This window comes from Clytia hemisphaerica, unplaced genomic scaffold (assembly GCF_902728285.1).
Source record: "Clytia hemisphaerica strain Z4C2 unplaced genomic scaffold, Clytia hemisphaerica genome assembly, whole genome shotgun sequence".
In the NCBI taxonomy this organism is placed as follows: domain Eukaryota; kingdom Metazoa; phylum Cnidaria; class Hydrozoa; order Leptothecata; family Clytiidae; genus Clytia; species Clytia hemisphaerica.
The window spans coordinates 1,420,158-1,440,060 of NW_027104338.1; the positions used below are offsets into that span (position 1 = coordinate 1,420,158).

The 19,903-nt window shown below is 38.1% G+C and overlaps 1 protein-coding gene and 1 long non-coding RNA gene across 2 annotated transcripts in view; one reads left to right on the forward strand and one right to left on the reverse strand.

The window, feature by feature from the left end:
- The window catches only part of LOC136817902 (beta-1,4-N-acetylgalactosaminyltransferase 3-like), a 74,492-nt gene extending 54,630 nt beyond the window's left edge, over window positions 1-19,862 (reverse strand). Inside the window, exon 1 of the mRNA XM_067074233.1 lies at window positions 19,827-19,862. The gene's annotated coding sequence lies outside the window, so the exon portion shown is untranslated. The remainder of the gene's footprint in view (window positions 1-19,826) is intronic.
- Window positions 1,757-3,747, forward strand: LOC136817916 (uncharacterized). The gene is made up of 4 exons (XR_010848169.1): window positions 1,757-1,974; window positions 2,388-2,437; window positions 3,397-3,493; window positions 3,693-3,747. It is a non-coding gene; the product is annotated as an uncharacterized lncRNA (long non-coding RNA).
- Window positions 19,863-19,903: the final 41 nt, after the last annotated feature.

Consider the following 19,903-nt stretch of genomic DNA (forward strand, 5'->3'; position numbering starts at 1 on the left):
ACGGGTGTGTGACCATTCTCCAACCATAATGGAAATAACCGCCATCTTGATTTCTGTTATAGACCTGTTTGTGTAGCAAGCTATCATTTGAGCTCTTCACTTCTCTTATATCATTGGTTCAAAATGGGAACACAGGCTAAGTAAACACGGTAAAACCAGTCTACTCTTGCGAATTTCGAGAGAATCAATCTGAATTTGCTGCTGAAGAAATTTTACTAGGTCACAGTGTAACACACTGAGGCGACCGCGGTTAAATCTTATGAAATTTATGAATTTGTACAGTCGGGTCGAAAGACTATGGAGTATATTGTACTTTTTCCTTTAAAACTGTTTTATCTCCGTAATACTTTGCAAATACAGAAATCTAAGGAAGATAATTACTTTTTCCGAGCGAGTGTTATTCAGAGACTTCAAAGATAGAGAAACGAGATTGTTGATTTCGTCAGCTTTCCATGACTTTAGAGAACGGATTACCGCGCGCAAAGATGCGAGATTTTTCACCATACAAACGTCTCTGAATACACCGCTCCGCGGTCGATGAATTTTGTTTGATGATGCAGGGTGCTTGTAAGTTGTCAAAATCTCAAGTTTTGTGGGTTTTGGTGTGCAATTCTCCAGTTAAATGCAATCAATTTTAAAAGGGGTTATGTCAGTTTGCAGAGAGTGTGGCACGTTTGCTCGAGAACTCGGTCAAAGTCGACACAAACAGTCAGTCAGGCACATCCTGGCAAATGAACGGGTTGAGCATTTGCATGGGGTATTCGTCACCCAGTGTAAATGAGACAGGACGTCTCAGGCTAAAAGCGTGAAAATGAATAAAAATGAACTTCAAACTGAAAAAGGGAAAAAAGGAAGAAAACTGGGAACTTTATTTTTTCATTAAAAGTTTCCTCAATCTTCGAAGACAAAATTGACCCATGGAAAAAAAATTTCATCCATGCAGTTCTTTGAAATGAAGCAAAATATTTCCAACCCGGTTCAATTAAACTGGGTATTCGGCGCTATTACGTCACTTTTGTTTGCTTTCGTTTTCAACCCCGTTCATTTGCCAATGCCAATGGTCGCAAGTGAAAAATACCTTGTTCATTTGCCAGGTCAGGATGTGCCTGACTGACAAAATTTGAGTTTTTCAAGTGCAAGTGTAGAGTCCCCTGCCCAGTTGGCGACCGGTCTAGTTGGCGACCGAACGTCTTTGAACCCAGAAAAGTCATACAAAAATAAACCTCTGGAGAATTTCTTTTGGTAGTTTATCTGCCTTGACCTATTTCCCGTACTGTGTAAAAAAAGTTCTAGAAAAGAGCGAGTAGAATCCGAAAGATTCAACTTTGCACGGAAGCACACGAAAAACCCGGTTTTTTCGAAGAAAATAAAAAATGGCTACCTACCTGTGGACAAAAAATGTTCGTAAGAAAAAACGCTTCAACTCCCACTCCAAAAAATACTTGTCCAAAACGATGAGTATGTTAGAAAGCATTTCTGTAAAAATCAGCTCGATACAGTTTCCTTCGTGTGAAATATTGATAAAAAAGTTGATGCAATCAGCTTCGAAATTTGACGTCCAGTCTGCGACCGACCAAACACAAAAAATGAAAAAGAACACTCTACATTGCGAATTGCGATCAAAACATTCCAAACGCGGGAAATTTCGAAACATTCGAATCTCTGAGTCAAAACATTCGAATGAATCAAAACATTCGAATTGAAAAACAATCGAATGACTTCAAAAGTTATTTTTAGAACGTATCCATCCACAAAAAGTGGTGACTCATTCCAAAAACATTTCGATCGAGAAAGGAATCGCCTCCGGAATTGCCGAATTACTGCGAAGAAAATCAACGTTTTTTACATTTTTTACATATTTTTTATTGTTCTTTTTCATACTCTATTCCCGCTACTCACCGTGCGTTACTTACACGTTATCGTCACCGTCGTTCAAGCCGGAGCCGTGTCCAAGCCACCCACTCGGAAGTCAAGGTAATTTTTGGTGTTTTTCCCAATCATGACTCTTTGTTACATATCAGTGGCACTTTTGCTAGACTATGTTAAAGTCTAAGACGAATCACTATCTAAGAAAAAAACCTAAAGCCGAAGAAAATTCGCAAACGGGTTTTTTCTGCCGAAAAGAGTTTAGTCGGTAGAATTGTTTCTTCGAAACTCTCCCTCCGATTTTTTCCTGCCTTTAATATCACTGTAACGGACAATAACATCGTCTGCACTATTGCTTGCGTGATAAAGAGCCAGCGTTATAGGTTACTTTCAGATTAAGGCCAAGTTGAAAAGCACCGCAATCTTTTTCCGCGGGGATTTAACGTAAGGTACTTACGTAGTGTTTTCAAGCCTTAAAAATTCAAGTATATTCAAAGACCTTCATTTTTCCTACATTTCAGATTGTCGTTTTCGTTTCAATGGCCTTTCTCGCTGCACCACCATCAAACAGGTAAATTTAAATGGAGAAACTTATCACTGTTGATTGGGTTGTTACAGGCTACCATAAGTTCCGCGTCATGCCGAATAAAGGCGAGAAGTTAACGATTAAAAGAGAGCCCGAAAATCCTTTTGATAAGTGGGCAATCTTGGTCAAAAGAATGAACAACGGGTGCACAATTGGGAGAGTACCAGCAAATTTCTGTCGCCTTCTCATTGAACTGAAAAAGGCAAAAGTAATAACCTCCCTTAAAATAATATGCACCGGTGAACGTGCTAATAGATCTGCAAATCCGCACTACAGAACAAAATTTGAAGCCGGAAAAGAAGGCCGACGACTCGATAAAAACGGAGGAGGTGTCATAATTAGGGCCGATTACATAATGACTTGCCCAGTAGCCAATTACGACCAGTTCAAGCAGTTGACAATGGCCCACATTCACAAAGAGGACTTTTATAGATTTGCTGTTTAAAATTGAATATTTATGCTGAGGCATTTATTTTTCAAAAAAATATTATATACCATTTTTACACTTTTTCGAAAGAATAGTATTAAGTTCGGTATTAAATTTTGTGTACTTTCGAGAATGAGCAACTTTAAGGTAGCATTTTGTATAGAAATTGGGATTAATGTTGTAATTTTTTTTGATATTATATATTTAACGATTGTACGTTTGAAAAGGCTAAGATCAGTCAGATATCATCCTTAACAGAAAATATTAAATTAGTCGATGTATTTTATTCTCTAAAATTTTTCGTGTCATAGCATAGATATAGCTTACACGTTGAATTTTGCTTACTTTTGAGCGTGCGTAATTTTTGAATTGTTCACACCCTAATTAGACTAAGAGATATTTTACTTTTTAAATTTCGTGCTTCACTTTTCGATAAAAGCCGCATATCTAGCCTTTCGGGCTTTACAGATATCTGTGGTTTAGCCGTTTAAAGAAAAGTCTCTTCAATAAATTTCAGGATGTCAGATGCGAAACTGAATTATTCAGAAGAAGAACTATCGGAAGCTTTGAAGAAGTTAAAGTCCAAGGAACTGTCATTTGGCAAAGCTTCCAAGGTTGAAAGTGTTTGTATTGTAATTTAATAAACACATCATTAATCTTGAACTGCGAACCGCAAAAATTAGTTCCCTTAAGATATTCGGATGGCAACGATTGAAGGATTTGTTACATTTTATTAAATCTTAAAAATGCCCGGGTTAAATGTTCCGAAGTTTCTGATATTTCAACCAAAAATTTCAAATCTCTTTCCCATAGACATATGGCATACCGAAGACAACGCTAGTCGATAGGGTAACAGGGAAAAGACCCAGCATATATTTACGTAGATTCGATTTTTGTACTCTTCTCTAAATTTCTCTGACCTCTGAGCAGTATTTTTATGAGGCAGGAATCGTACGAGAGGAATTAAGAAGCCTGGGTCTTAGATTCGATCAGTTCCGACGTTTCTAGTGTTCCGATGTGAAATAACAAAGAAAACCGGTGTATTCGATCTCCGGATAGATCCAAAAATGCCCGCGTTTTTTTCAAAGAAGCCTCTCCATAGACCACCACTTTCGAGACAAAACAAAAACAAATCAACAAAAAAATGGCGACTGGAAGGAAAATCTTGGAAAAACCAAACCGGAGAGAAATGAAAAAAAAACATTTCAAAACAAAAGAATGAGTGAAAAGAAATTTAATACAAGAATGCTTATGAGTTTCTTTATCATTCTGAACAATCCATATGACCTTACCTGCAAGTAGAGCTCTGATTTTCTCGTTTAAGCGATCGGTCGCAGACTGGTACGTCGGTCGCAGACTGGTACGTCGGTCGCGAACTGGGCACTAGTACCGCTCTCTTCAAAAGTTTTTTATTATAAGAAGATCGCTTCAAAAAAAAAATCAAAACAAACACAAAGAACATGTTAAAAGTTGTCTAACCGTTGGTTGAAAAGGATTTTCAAAAAAGTAAAAAGTAAGTGAAAAATTTGAATCTAAAAATTTCGGTCGCCAACTGGGCAGGGTACTCTAGACAGTTTTTTAACCCAAAAGTTTGTAAAAGTATGCAAAAATTTTTCAATCAATCGTAAAAGGGGTTACGCACGAAGAACGAGTCTTGTGTTACCGTGAGAGTGGGTAACTTGCATCAGTGGAGGCTAACATGCATAGCCAGTCAGGACCTCATTGCACTTTATCGATATTACACAAACGGCAGTGTGCGCTAAATAATCTTGGTGTCGCTTTCAATTTCAAGCAAAGGTCTTAGCAACAGGGCGCGCGTACATAGCAATAGGGCTGGGAAGAAAAATCTAAACATAGAATTCAAAAAAAATACCGATCATCGTATAGAGCACTAAAAAATACTCCCTTTCTATGTTTAGTTTGTTCTACCTTGGATTATAACTGAAAATATCTTCAAAAAAACCTTCGTCTGCTATCAGCCACGCGGTAATCTTTGCCCGCTTCAATTCTTAGATAATGAATAAGAGAGGTGCACTTAGCTAAGCCGTGCTCGCGGGCGATAAATTTATGTTTACTTATCTTGTATATTTTAGTGGTATTTATCCAATGAAAAGGATGTTGACAAAATATGCACGGCGCTGACAAAATATGCACGGCATTGATTATGACATCATTAAATATGTCAATGTCGATTCTACGCCGGTTAATAATAATAATTCGTAGATAGTTCCAGACGATCTCAATCGAACGGAATCGACGATCGAACCAGTCGAACCAAATCGAACGCAATCGACCGATTGAAATTCGATTGTCGAACGCAATCGAATCTCAATCCAATATTACCGCAATTTTCAGATTCGATTGATATTCGATTGCGTTCGATTGATGTTCGATTGCGTTCGATTGATGTTCGATTGCGTTCGATTGATGTTCGATTGCGTTCGATTGCGTTCGATCGTCGATTCATTGACCCCCGGATTGTTCAACGCATAATTTCTACGGGAAATCGAAAGTAATTTCATTTGGATTGTGATATTTGAGAGCTTTGATGTTGGGAATATGCAAGAATAAAGCCAGACGATCTCAATCGAACGGAATCGACAATCGAACCAGTCGAACAACAATCGAACCAATCGAATATTACCCAGAATTTTGACGTTCGATTGAGATTCGCTTGAGAAGGTATCGACACCTTTCACAAGTTGATCGAATTGACTTGACCAGGCTCCTTCCTTCGATGATGAAAACTTTCTGAAGAACATATCTCCAAGTGGTCTCCACACCAGAATGTGAAGCAGTGATGTGGTTCCAATGGATGTCGTTGACGATGCTGTAGGCGATTGGTGATGACTTCTCCAAGATTGGGACACAGAATGACGTCGATTGAAGATCTAGCATTCGTTGTGTAGCCTTCCCAATGATGGTAACAGAATCAGTTGGTAGAATTCGTCCTGTGTATGTGAGAATTCTATCCTTTTCGATTGAGGTATTTGAATACTTTGATGATGATACGAACTCTTTGACTTCTGATGTTCCTTTCCTGTAGAAATATTGCTCTGCTCGTCGAAGCAATGAATCTGAAATAACTAAAGCTTTTTGTGAAGTGTTTGTACATTTTGATCGTGTACGAGAAGAAATAGATTGTTTCCTTTTTGGATCGAAGATGATATCGATGAATTTGAAGACTAGCGCCATAATACGAACGACTGTACTGAATTTGTGCTTGTTTGGATCAATAAGATAGGAGGAAAATACGTACCTCCTCTGAAGCTGGTCTTGATTGGATGATATGTGATGCACTTGAGCAGCACGTACTTCTTTGGATGCTTGTTGGAGTTCAGATTGATCCAGTGAGATGTCTTCTGGTGACAGCGAGGGGAACGTTGATGATGGTTTCCTCATCCATGCATATCCGTTGTACCAAGGTGAATCTGGTTTGATCAGATCTACTGATGAATTACGTCTTGTACCAAGGTCAGCTATCATGTCTGTTGATTTGATGTACTTCCAGCTGTCCTTGTTGGTGAAGCGTAGGATTTCCACAACCCGATTCCGAACCCATTCCTTGAGTGGTCGACTTTCGTTGCAAATCCAATGGAGTGTAATTTGATTGTCAGTGAACTTGTGTGCAATGTGATCTTGCTTGAAGGCTTTTCGAACAACCTCTCCTGTGTGGGCATTGAGAACTGCAGCTGCCAGCTCTCCTCTTGGTTGTGTTGTATCGTTTAGTAATTTTGATCGAGCAAAGATGAGTTGACAAGAATAGCCATCTGGTACTGGGAATCGAACGTAGATTGCTGAACAGATCATTGATGGACTGGCATCAGCAAAGTCGAGGGTGTCGATCTTCAGTGATGTTGCATCTTGTGGAACAATGGCTCGTTGATATGTGATCGTCTTGATCTCCTCCATGAGGTCGAAATGATTGATCCATATGTCACGAAGGTTGGCTGGTAACTCGTCATCCCATGCTAATTTGCGTTGAACGAGATCGTGAATGTCCAGCTTGAACGTCGCTGTGATAGGAGTAAGCAGTCCTGTCATGTCGAAAATCTCGGCAGCCTTTGATGAACAGATTCTTCTGGTGAGTCGTTTTGGTACTTCTTTGCATTCACCAAGTTTCTTACCGCGATATTTCTTGGCGAAGTCAAGGTTGATGTCGAAGGATATGAGGTCATTCTTTGGATGCCACTTCATTCCAGCGACTGAGATTGTGGTGCCATCGGCTGTTAGAGAGTCTTTCGGTTCTTCTCCAGATATTGTGAATCCTTTCAATGTGAATCCACCATACGATAGAATTTGATCGATTGATTGACATAGAAGTTTGATGGTACTGATTTGATCACCCCCAGACAGGCAATCATCGACGTAAACGTCCTCAGTGATGACTCTAGCGACCTCTGGTTCGTCTTTGCGATGTATTTTGACGGTTTCTCGAAGTGCTGTTTCGGCTTGATTTCCGGATGATTTGACACCATATATCAGTGTCATGATGACCTTCTCCTCTGGTGGTTGACTTGGATCAAGGTGTTCTTGCCATAGGTAACGTTGAAGGCACCAGTCTGATTCTCTAAGCTTAACGGAATTGTACATCTTTTGTACGTCAGTATGAAATGCGATGCGATGTCCTCTCCACCTCAGAAAAATTTCGAGTAGCTTGTTCATTGAGTTCCTTCCTTTTGCTAGAACGTCATTGAGTGAAAATCCAGTCGATGTCGGCATGGAAGCGTCAAAGACAATTCTGCACGGTGTCGATATAGAAGAGCCTTTCCATACAGCCCTCCATGGTATGAAATTCTTGATCTGAGATTCTGATAGTTGCTTTTGGATGTCAGTGGGCAAATTCTTGACATATTCGACGAATCCCAGGTGTTGCAGTTTCTTCTCTGAGATGAGGATGTCGTCCTTATCGTCTTGATGCTTTTCCAAACGTTTAAGCTGTTGTATGTAAACGCGAAGTGCAATGTCTCGATTTGGTGCCAGTTTGACCAGAGGGTCGTGTATTAGTGGAAGATTAGCAATCGATGAACAATTGGATGGGTCGATAGTGATGGAGCGATTAATCAAGTCTTGCTCGACCTCCTCTTGGATGCTAATGGAATCTTCTGTAGAATGGTTCTTACAGGTTAAACACTTTCGACAATTGACACAGCGATAGTTAAGGTCTGTACCAACTGATTCGAACTTCTCATTAAGATTGGTGATGTATGAAGTTGATGGTTCAGATTCGTCGTTTTTGATTTGGTAAGTTGGGTTGTTAGTGAAATACAAGTCATGTCGAACCTCACTGAAGGTAGCTGATCCAAGTAATCGAATGTCTGGATCAATGTAGAACCCGAACTTTGCTGCTTCCAGTTGACTTGCTACAAACAGTGACGAAGTTGAGTGATGATGATTTTCGATACTTGTGAATACCTCATGGGGACCACCGATCACCCCATAAGATCCATCGATGTTCTTGAATTGTGATTGGTAGATGGTCAAGCCAGAAGGTAACTGGTGGATGAATTTAGGAAAGAAACGAAGATAACGTATACCTATCATCACGTCGACGTCTCCTCCAACCATTGGTGGCAGTCTTGGAAGATGATTGATGTCGTGGCCAGAGTCCTCCCAACTGTGCTGAATGTCGTTCTCCACTTTTCCTTGCAATGGATAGAAGGGAAAGGTCGCAGTGAGTGTGTCGAGACAAACTCCAGTCATCTCTGCACCATTGTTGGTTGCCAGTGGTAACGAGAAGGTATAGATTCCATGTGTTGATTGTGTTGTGACACCTCCAACGCCACCAACTGGAATTGGTCTTGAGATGATCTGTTTGGCTCGATTGCTACCCAGTCGTTTGGTTGCATCAAACTTGATGACAGAATTCTTGCATCCATTGTCGTAGAACAAAGTGAATTGCTGTTGGTCAACTTCAATCGTTTGCAACACGTAGATGGCTTGATGATCATTGGGCTCTGGTTCGTCTGGGGTGAAGTGATAGGTGAGACGCATGTCTTTGGTGAAGGCTTCTAACTGTTGGATCTTGCTGATGCATCTTGATTTGTAGAAGTCAAACAGATCTTTGTTCTCCTGGGTAGATTTATGTTCGTCACAAACCAGCACGTGTTTCTTGTGAGTAAACTTTTCATGGAGAGTATCTTTGCAGCAGAAGATCTTTTGGCAACGTCCCTCCTTATGTTTCCCTTGGTCGTACTTGGCTCCAGGATACAAGCACTGGAAACAGAGTCCTTTGGATTTGAGTGCATTGAAACGTTCGATAGGAGTCATGTTGACGAATACTGGACATGCGAAGTATTGCACGATCTTGCTTCCTTGTGGTCCATTGGTTGCAACATGATTTGTGGCTTGACATATGAAACAGTTGAGTTGATCAGGTGGACGACGATTCTGTTGACCATCAGTGTGGTGTGATGATGGACCTCGTCTGAATGGTGGTGAGTCTTTCTTTGGAGGATCTCTCTTGGGTTGATCTGATGTTGGTCCTTGGATCATAAGTCTTTGTTGATGAATCCTCTTCTGATGGTCCAGGAAGGATATGAGTTTTGACCAGATTTCTTGTTGCTCGAGGTCGTCGGTACAGATGGTGTCTAGGAATTTCGTTGTTTGTACATCACCGATCAGCTGGTAGATGGTGTTGAGTCCTTCACCATAGTATAGGTACTCTTCAATGTTGTGTTCTTGTGCTAATCTCATCAAATCTTGAAGCACGTTGATGACTTTGGTAAGACTGTCGATAGCTTTTTCAGGTTTCGTTGATTTGCTGACGTCCAATGTTTGAAGTTGAAGAAGCCTCTTGGATAGCATCATCTTTGGGTTACCATAGACACCTTTTAATCTCTCCCATATGATATCGATGTCATCAAGATTGCGAACTAAGTTAAGGGCGTGGTCTGTGAGGAAGTTGTTCTTTAACAGCTCAGGTAAGAATTGCTTTGGTGTTGTCTTCAGATGGAGCTTTTCAAAGTTCGTACGGAAGGTAAAGAAATCGATCTTACTGTCGTATCCGGAGAACTTTTCGATTTTGATGTTTAGTCGAGAACGATTGAAGTCGCGACTCTTTTCGATGTCTCTGGCTGCAAGCTCATCATTGATGTCTAAGATGAAACTCTTCTTGAGATCGAATAGCGTTTCGAATTGTTCGCTGATGTTCTTGAGTGTTGTCTCGTAAGATGCATCAGAGCTTCGTGTTTGCATGAGGGTTTTGATGTTGTCTGCAACCTTGTCGACCTTTGATGAAAGATGGGGTATCTCCTTCTTCCATTTCGATATGTCCTCGTCAGTTGCAGTTTCTGTATCTTTGGAAAATTGTTCTGTAAGTTCCTTCAGATCTCGATTAATGTTGTTGACGAGGAACTCGATTGATCTTTGTTTTCGTTGGATTTCGTCTTGCTTCATTTTGTCTTGCAAGACTTTGGTGTTGTTGTTCACGCCTTTGTTTGATTTGATATATGATTTGATTTTTACATCCAAGGTGACTTTGATCTCGGAAAGCAGGTCAGACTGTGGATGATTTCTCATGAGGATATTTCGTAATCGTCGAAGATTGGTTCGATGTTGCTCGAGTTTCGAGGTAGTGACGTCATCAAAGGATGCATTCTCATCAATCAAGTCATCAATATCCTCGATTGCAACCATGATATCGATTTCGAGTTGAGTGGTATCTTGAGGTATCGTTTTCAGTTCCTCAGGCATGTCATCCTTTGGCGTGGCCTCGATTGTGTCGTCATCTTTGGGTGTGACTTCGGGCGTGACCTTGGATGTGTCTTTGGGTGTATCTTTGGATGTGGTTATACTGGTTTTTGGTCGAACGTCTCGTTTCTCCTTTGGTTCAGTGTAGTCTATACGTTCGAGTGGTCTTAGGTTCATTGCCATGTTGAATCCCCGTTATGTGAATTATTGGGTGTGTCCTGTTGAGTGGATTCCAAATTGATAGGTCTCCTATTGAGTGGACGTTGTTGAGTGGATCACCAAATTGACTGAATGGATCACCGATTGATAAGACGGATGTTCGCTTGGATTGATGAACGATTCTGTGTGTTTGAAATTGAATGGGCGGGTTCCCGTTGAATGACGTAGGACTCCGTTTGAATGTTGGGGAATTTGAGCAAAGATTGGAATCAGCTTCCGTTTGTAACTGGTTGATTATGTTCAAACTGAAAAATTGATTGAAAAATTACAATTAGAAAATAAACTAGAGAAATTGATTATTGACAATAATTGAATGCAATAAATGAACTTAAATTTGACTAACAAAAAACATGCCTAAAAATGACCTAGCCTAATGTCCAGACCTAAACCGGACCCAACCTAAATGTGCATGAAAAGGAGGCACAAAAAGCAAACAAGAAAGACACAAAGGCAAACAAAAAAGGCACAAAAGGAAAACAAGAAGCAAACGTACCGGATAGCCACATGCCAAATTTGAGGGCAAGTGAATACAGGTACATGAAATGATTGATAAAAGTTTGAACTTGAAATATTGAACTCTAAAACTTGTATCTAAAAACACATCTCAACATCTTCCACATACATCCTTCTTGTGTAAGTTTTAGAATTGAATGATTGAGTTGAATTGAAATTGTAAAAAATTGATATAATATCTAGCGATAATTGCCTACGATAATTGCCTAGGGAATATAAATACAAGTCATTTGCGATGCAATAAAAAATATAATTGTCCTACGTTAAGTTCTTTTTGTATTTTGAATGTTTTGTTAAAAGTAATTAAATCAAATTAAATTAGGGTGCAGTTCACCCTACAGTTTCCTATCTAGATTATATTAGCGTTAGAATACGGTAAATTTTCCCGAAAAATATTTCGGGATGGCAGTGCGCCCAATCGCGCCCACGGGAAAGTTCCAATTTTTTATTATCAGGAAATCGGGGAAACCGGTTCACAACGTGGATAAAAAACGTACGGAATGAAACCTGACAAAAGGTTTTCAACCAGATTTATTCAGATAAAGCTATAAGAGGTTCATTACTTGTGGATTTTAAAACCTACATAAGCAAAAACGAAAGTTGTTGGGAAGGAAAGAGTAAACGCAAGACAGAAGGTTTGGTTGTGTTGATCAGGTATGTTTTTATTCTATCCGAACTAATGTTAAAAAAGACCAAAGAGGTCCTGACTGTGCATAGCCCTCAAACCAGACGTCCGCGCTCGATAGGATCGATCATCGGAACGGCTCGATGACGGATCGATATGTGATCGATGGATTACTTAACGATCCGGATAGGAAATCGATGGAAGATTCAGCCATTAAAAAGTCTTGAGTATCGATCCTTCGTTGATCCATTATCGAGCTAGTATTTCAATCGAGTATACCGATTCGTCATCGATTGTTAATTGATTCGTCATCGATTGTTAATCGATTCGTCATCAATCGTTAATCGATTCGTCATCGATCAGGTTAAAAAAGGGGTACTTTTACCCATATTATAATAACATTACCCCATCTTTTTTGTCATTCTATAAGTATTTACAAGTTTTGTATTCTGCTGTGCGAGTGTGGCTCAACGGATAGTGCCCTGGGTTTCTGATCAGAGATTCTCTTTCATTTGGTGGGTTCGAATCCCGGCCGGGTCGATATTTGGAGAAAGTTTGAAATATCAAATTCATAGAAAAGTTAGTTGAAATCAGAAAACAAGTCTCAGAAGGTCAGAAAATAGAAAAGGAGATAGAGAGATAGGAAGTGGAAAAACAGAAGGGGGATGTTCGATTGACGCTAGGGCAGGATTTAGCTGCTTCTGCTTGCAGCTCTACTCTACCATTTTTGTTTTGATTTAACTTTGTATTTTAAGGACCAGCCAGGTCATTCATTTGAGGGCTTTATGCATGTTAGCCTCCACTGATGATGATGCAAGTTACCCGACTTCACGGTAGCAAAGCAAAAGGGATTCTAGACGCCGCAAGCCTACTTAAAGTTGGTCTAATAATAGACCTTTTCGCCTTTCCATCCGCCATATTGAATTGTATGCAAAAAAATGTGATGGCCGAATTGCAGTGGTGAAACTCCCCTAGAAAGTATGCAAAAACATACGATGCAAAAAGAAAGTATTAATATAAAAATTACATGCATAAGTGGCATTATATTAAAGTAATTCCACTCAAAGAAGGAAGGAAGGAAGTGAATATCATCATGTTTCCTGTCCTCATCAGCTTGGTGTTGGTTATCTCCAATCATGGTTGCGTCACTCCTATTGAAACGTTCATCAGTACGATTACTGCGACAGCGCCACCATCGACGATTAAATATGCTAAATCGAGAACCAACTACTACTCGAACTCAACTGCCACTTTTAGTATTGTCCTAAGTGGTGATATCGAAACGAACCCTGGACCAACAGCTCCCAATAACAAACCGAAATGTACGGTATGCTCTAAAACTGTCGGAACGAACCGTAAACGATTCGAATGTGAAATCTGCTTCTCAATGACTCATATTACTTGCTCCGAAATATCAAAAGCTCAGCAGAAACATTACAATGCTATCAAACCTTATTCGTGGATATGCTCAAATTGTTTCTGTAGTGAACTACCCTTTTACAAAGAAAGGGAACTTCCCATACACAAAGTAATGAACCCAAACCATGTGCAAGATATTATCGATCCTCACATTGAAGTTCTTCAAAATCACAAAAACCGCATCTCTATTGGTCACCTGAACACCCAATCACTTCTACCCAGTCTTGGAGAATTCTCAATTGTCGTCAATAAATATAACTTAGATATCTATACCATTAGTATGAAAAACAAATAAGCCTTGCCGAACTGGAGGGTTACAAACTTTTCTACAAAAACCGTGTCGGAAAACGTGGAGGTGGTGTAGCCATTTATGTCAAAGATACGATTACTCGTCACGAACGTAAAGATATTACCAAAAACCATAAAGACCTTGAGGTAGTTATTGTTGAGGCTAAAGGCAAAAATAAAAACAATTCGTATTTGATCGTAACTGTGTATCAGCCAAGTTCCAAAGAAGAAGATAAGTTATTATGGCTTGAAAAGTTTGATAAGTTATTGGCTGATTTGAATGTTAAATGGAACGGACCAATCTTTATCGCAGGAGACACCAACATTGACCTGCTTGGAGAGATCAAAGAATCTACCAAGAGATATAAAGACATTCTTTACTCCATGAATTTGAAGCAACATATCACCAAGGCTACAAGACACGGGAAAACTTTAATTGATCACATTAGTAGTAATATCTCAACCAAAATCATCCATACTGATGTAATTCACACTGACGAAGTAAGTGATCATGATATGCCATACGTTATTGTTAACATAAAAAAAGAACGCTTTCAACCGAGATATAAATACATTCGAGACGAAAAGAATTTTGACATCAATTCTTTTACATCCGACTTTCAACAACTTCCGTTATCCCTTGTATTTAGCTTCGACGACCCCAATGATCAGATATCGATTCTCAATAAACTTGTATATGACTGTATCGAATCACACGCTCCATTGAAAAGAGTACGGATAACCAGGCCGATTGCACCGTGGATGAAAGATCCAAAAATTATTCAAGAACGTCAATTACTCGAAGATGCACGAGCGAACAAAAACTTTAACAATGATCATCATGCACGCTATAAAGAGATTCTTAAAGCATACAAAAAAACTGTAAAGAGCTTAAAAAACGAATTTCTTCGGAAAGCTCTATCTTCGAAAAATCCATCGATAGTCTGGAGAACAATTGACCGAATTTTAACCAAGCAGAACACTAAAATAAACCACGAACCTTCCGACATGAACAATTACTATTGTAATCTTGCTTCTAACCTCACAAAAAAACCTAATAAACCTGCAAATTATGATAATTTACTGGGTAACCCATCCATCGAAAATGATGAGAATGTTTTTACAATCAAGCATACGAATTATGAAGAGGTCTTGAGTATACTTAAAAAACTGAAAAATGATTGCTCAAGCGGGTATGACAATATACCGGTACGATACCTAAAGCCAGTCAATGAGTACCTTGTATCTCCTCTTGTTAACATTATTAACAATTCAATCGATAAGCATTTATTCCCAGATAAGTGGAAGATTGCTCGAGTCAGCCCAGTCCCAAAAATTGACCATCCAACGAAATTAAAAGACTACAGACCAATATCAATCCTACCGGTTTTATCGAAAGTCTACGAACGTGTTATTTTAACACAATTATGCGATTTCATTGAAAGGAATTCACTTTACCGTCCAAATCAATCTGGATTTCGGAAAGGGCACACCACAACAACGCTACTCTTAAAACTACGTGATGATATAATCAAAGCTATGAATAAAAGTGAAATTACACTATCAATTCTTATCGACTACTCCAAGGCATTCGATACGATCGACCATTTTACCCTCATTGATAAACTTAAAAAGTTAAACTTTAGTTCCATGTCATTGCAAATCATTATAAGCTATCTCACAAACCGTCAGCAATTTGTGCAAGTGAACGATAAAAGATCACCCGTTCAACCCATTCACTTTGGTGTCCCTCAAGGCAGTATTTTGGGTCCAGTTTTATTTAACCTATATGTTACCGAATTATCTGACCAAATCTCCTCTCTCAGTATCCAATATGCTGATGACACAACGCTTTATCGTCACTCAAAAATTCGTGATATACTTCAATGCATCCGGGAAATCGAGACTGATATCGAATCACTTTCCACCTGGTCAGCTGATCATAATCTCTTGTTCAATGCTGATAAACTGCAATACATCATCTTTTCAACCAAACGTCTAGCGTCATATCACAAATTATGTAGTGACTACTCGTATCTTATTTCTTGTTCAAAAAAATCAATTGAACAAAAAGATGTTGTCAAGCTTCTTGGTCTTCATTTTGATAAAAGTCTATCCTGGTCCGACCATATCAACCAAATTATAAAATCCAGTCATGGTACCATACGAGCTCTTCGTAATTTCCAACGTTTCACACCATTTAAAGTTCGGAAATCACTCGCTGAAGCTATAGTGCTATCGAAAATAGCGTACTCCATAGTCGTATTCGGACAGATCCCCGATTACTTATTAAATCGTCTGCAACGTATACAGAACATTGCTGCAGGATATGTCCTAAACCGATATGCCACACTGAAAGATGTTGTCGATCTGCAATGGTTACCAATAAAAGAGCTTATTGATTTTAATGTTTCCAAACTTGTTTACAAGGCCCTTAATGATAAAAAATGGCCTTCATATCTTTCTTTGGTGAAAGTAACTCAGCCTCGGAAGCTTCGCTCGCAGGATGATGGTATTAAAATTGATTTTGGCTTATCTAAGACATTTCAGGACCAAGCTCAAATTTTTAACGAACTCCCGAAAAACATCAGGGAAATCAAAGACCTGAAAGAATTTATTAAAGAATCAAAATTGTTTTTTAAATCTAGGGCACATACTCGTGCAACACAACAATAAAATTATAAATTTATGAAGATCTATTTTTACTTTATTACTTACTAAATATTTCCACTACTATTATCCACTATCCTTTTGCTAGTCCCTATTTCGATACAATCTACATTCAGCCTTTGTGTCTTAGTTATCCAACTCCATTTCATGTCTATCTAGTGGTCTAGTTTTAATAAAATTTTATCCAGAAAATTTGTAAAAATATTTATATTTATTAATACTATTTATTCTTTAGTGCTTTTTATTTTGATATTTATGTTTAGGGGGAAGAACAATTTTGTATGAAATTGAACCTAATAAATGATAATAATAATAATAATAATAAAGTGTAATCTTGTAGAAGAAAGATTACATTTGCTTCTTTTGAAAACTAGAAATAATCAAATTCGCTCATCTCTTAGAACAAGCACTTCAAAAAACCATGACATTAGACATAAACTCAAGCTGAAAAATCACCCGCGAAGGTACAAAAATAATCCTTATTTGCCTGACGGTGAATTATTCTCCTGGGAATGGGACAGCCAAACGATCAAATCAAGACATTGATCTGAACCCGCTGAACGTTTGACATCATAATTACTGCTTTCAGTTTGCGTTTTTTTTTTAAGTTGGAGGTGTGTACTCCATCTTGGTAGAATTTTTTAATGGCATGAAAACAGAATATATGCAATGTCTTTAAGAACAAATTTCTAAAAGGCTTATGTTGTTCTGTAAATATTTCTTTATAAGATGCTTTGTTGTCTATATGTAATCTTACTTTGTGTCAACTTGCATATCATGTTTTGCATATTTTCCAACTAAATCCAACCACGGCTTTTTCGTTCCTCTATTTTTGCATACAATTCAAGATGGCGGATGGAAAGGCGAAAAGGTCTATACGAGAAATGTTTTATGATGAGGCTAGCCTTTTTATTAGGCCAATCAGTGTAAAATAAATCTATTTACAGAATGGTAAAGGAAACAAGAATTTCCGAGTTAAAAAAGGAAAAATAACTTGGATAGTTAAAGGAAACACAATTTCCCGAGTTAGAAAATCAAAAATAACTCGGAAAGTTAGAGGAAGCAAATATTCCAAAAATGACGTCCCTATATATTCCAAAAACGATGTCAGGAATAACTCGGTTTTCGTAACTCTGCTATTTAACTCGGAAAAAATAACTCTGGAATTCCGGGTCTCTATAATTTTGAATGTTTTTGTTCAAAAATCTTGTTAGATTGGATCGTTAGATTCGAACAAAAACATTCAACAAGTTCCCGCCAAAAATATGCACATCAAAATAAAGAAAGGATTTTCAATCCAGAAGCTTCAAAATAAATGCAGGAGCTTTTTCAGAGATGTGAAATTATTATACATTATACCTGATTAAACACAGAAAAAGAAGATGTATTGTATTTTTTCGATTGAAAAGAAATTTTTCATTATTTCTCTATCAGATTGATAACATTTTTCGATGTTTTTGTTTTGATGCATGGATGAGAGAAAATGCATATATACTGGTTTAAAATAGCTATATAATACTGTAAGTGGTCTGAAACAACATTTTTGCACCAAAAACTAATTGGGGAACTTCTCAACTTTCAACTATCGTCAAGCTGTAAACGTGTCAAATTTGTTGATTGTTGAAGAATTTATGCTGAAAAGTCAAAGACACAGTTTTGTGAGACACGAGAGACCTTTTACAAAAATCCCTTGTTACCTGGTTTAATTAAAGAATGCCCAAAGGGTCCCAAAAAACCAAAAAACGTCAATTTTTTCCAAGGGAAAGTGGGTTTTTGAATTTGCGAAAGATTGACACTGCAACGACTTCTTCTTTAAAAAACGCTAATTTTTACGCAATTTTCAAAATTGAAACATTCCAGAGGCTAAACATGGTGGAATAGCGGCTAGAAAAAAAAAAAGGTGACAAAAACAACTGAATTTCATTTTTAGGGCCCGCATATTGTAAATTTTGTAAATTTATTATGCGAATGCTTTGCCAAAAGAGTTGCACCCCGCTCGCTTTGCTCACTCTGTGCGTAAATATGGACAAAGTCTGATTTTTTCCACCAAGTATGATTTTTGGGTCTTTTTCCCAGTGGGGCGTGGGTCTCACCAATTTTGTGGCACATAGTGTATATTATAATCAATTGTAAAAAGGGGTAAAAAGGGATTCTATAGACGCCCCAAGCCCACCAGTTATGTTAGAAGAGGTCAAGGCTATCTTTCCGCTGCTCAAAAGAATCTCGTACTTTTTTTCTAAAAATCCCAAATCCCAAACAAATTCTGAAAATCTAAAATTCTATAAATCTAAAAATTAAAACTTAAAACGGATCAATAGGTGAGCCTTTTTAAGCTAGTATCAGTAACGTAAATAAAGCCTGGGATACACCGGTACGAGATCGACTACTACCGCTTCTGGTCGCCACCTTCGTGCTATAATTTCGAATGTTTTTGTTTGAAAATCTAGTTAGATTCGAACGTTAGATTCGAACGTTAGATTCGAACAAAAACATTCAACAAGTTCTGCCAAAAATAGTTACAGCACATCGAAACAAAGAAAAATACCTGTCATTTATGACCTTGTGATGTCAAACGCTCCATCGTTTTGCCACTAATTTGGGCCTTCTCTGTTCCAGACATTTGCGTGTGTTTCACTACGGATCTTTTTCATATTTCGATTTAAAAGCCTACTCGGTGCGAAAGAGAAATCGTGTATTTTTTAATACGCCGTTCATTAACTCAAATTAAATGACCTTGGAGGTTTAGTGAAATGGTGGCCAAATTGCCATCCCATGTTTTGTCAGATAGTCCCAAGTTAGAGCAGTTGACGGTATCACAGAAGTGCAATAATGTCCAATTACCTGCGTGGCTATTTTGTACTCATTCATTTGTACGCCAGCTGAGAGTAATACAATTTTTGGCTTTAATCGATAAAATTTTTATTTTCTTCAACGCACCACTTCAGATTATCATCAGATTTTTTTTCTAGCTGCCTTTCTGATTTCTCTTAGTTGGGTTGGTATTCTTTCAATTTCTTACTGATAATTTTGCCAAGTCTTTTTATCACTCTATATCGGTTATTTTTTAATGAATTATTAACAAGAATTTCCCCCAGCTAATTATCGGTTAAGCAAGCTCCCACACTGTAAAAACTAAAGTGAGAATCAGACCGCGATTAGCCGAGATTAACCGATATTTTTGTATGCTTAAAATACTTGTTCTCAGTGAACGATTATTTCTTCCTTTTTCTCGGTGCGCATTTAAAAATATCGGTTAATTCTGATTAAGAAAAAGCCATTTTCTAGCTTGGCAGTTTTGTGTGGTAGTAACAGCGTGCCCGCCCAAAATTATATACAGGGGTTGTTGCAAAAAAAACAAACATAGAAAGTCCCCTATTTCAATTAAACCAATAAAAAGTGAAACTTTTCAATGTTTCACTTTTTGCACCAATTCTTCAAAATGAAAATATTTAAAAGATTTAAAGTTCTTCTTTTATTCGATGATTTTTTGTTGAAATTTAACTCTCGCATCAAATTCCCGCCTTTTTCATAATGTCGTTTAATGAGTATTTTTTATCAACATTTATCATGGCTATGTGATTGATTGCGTATCATTCTT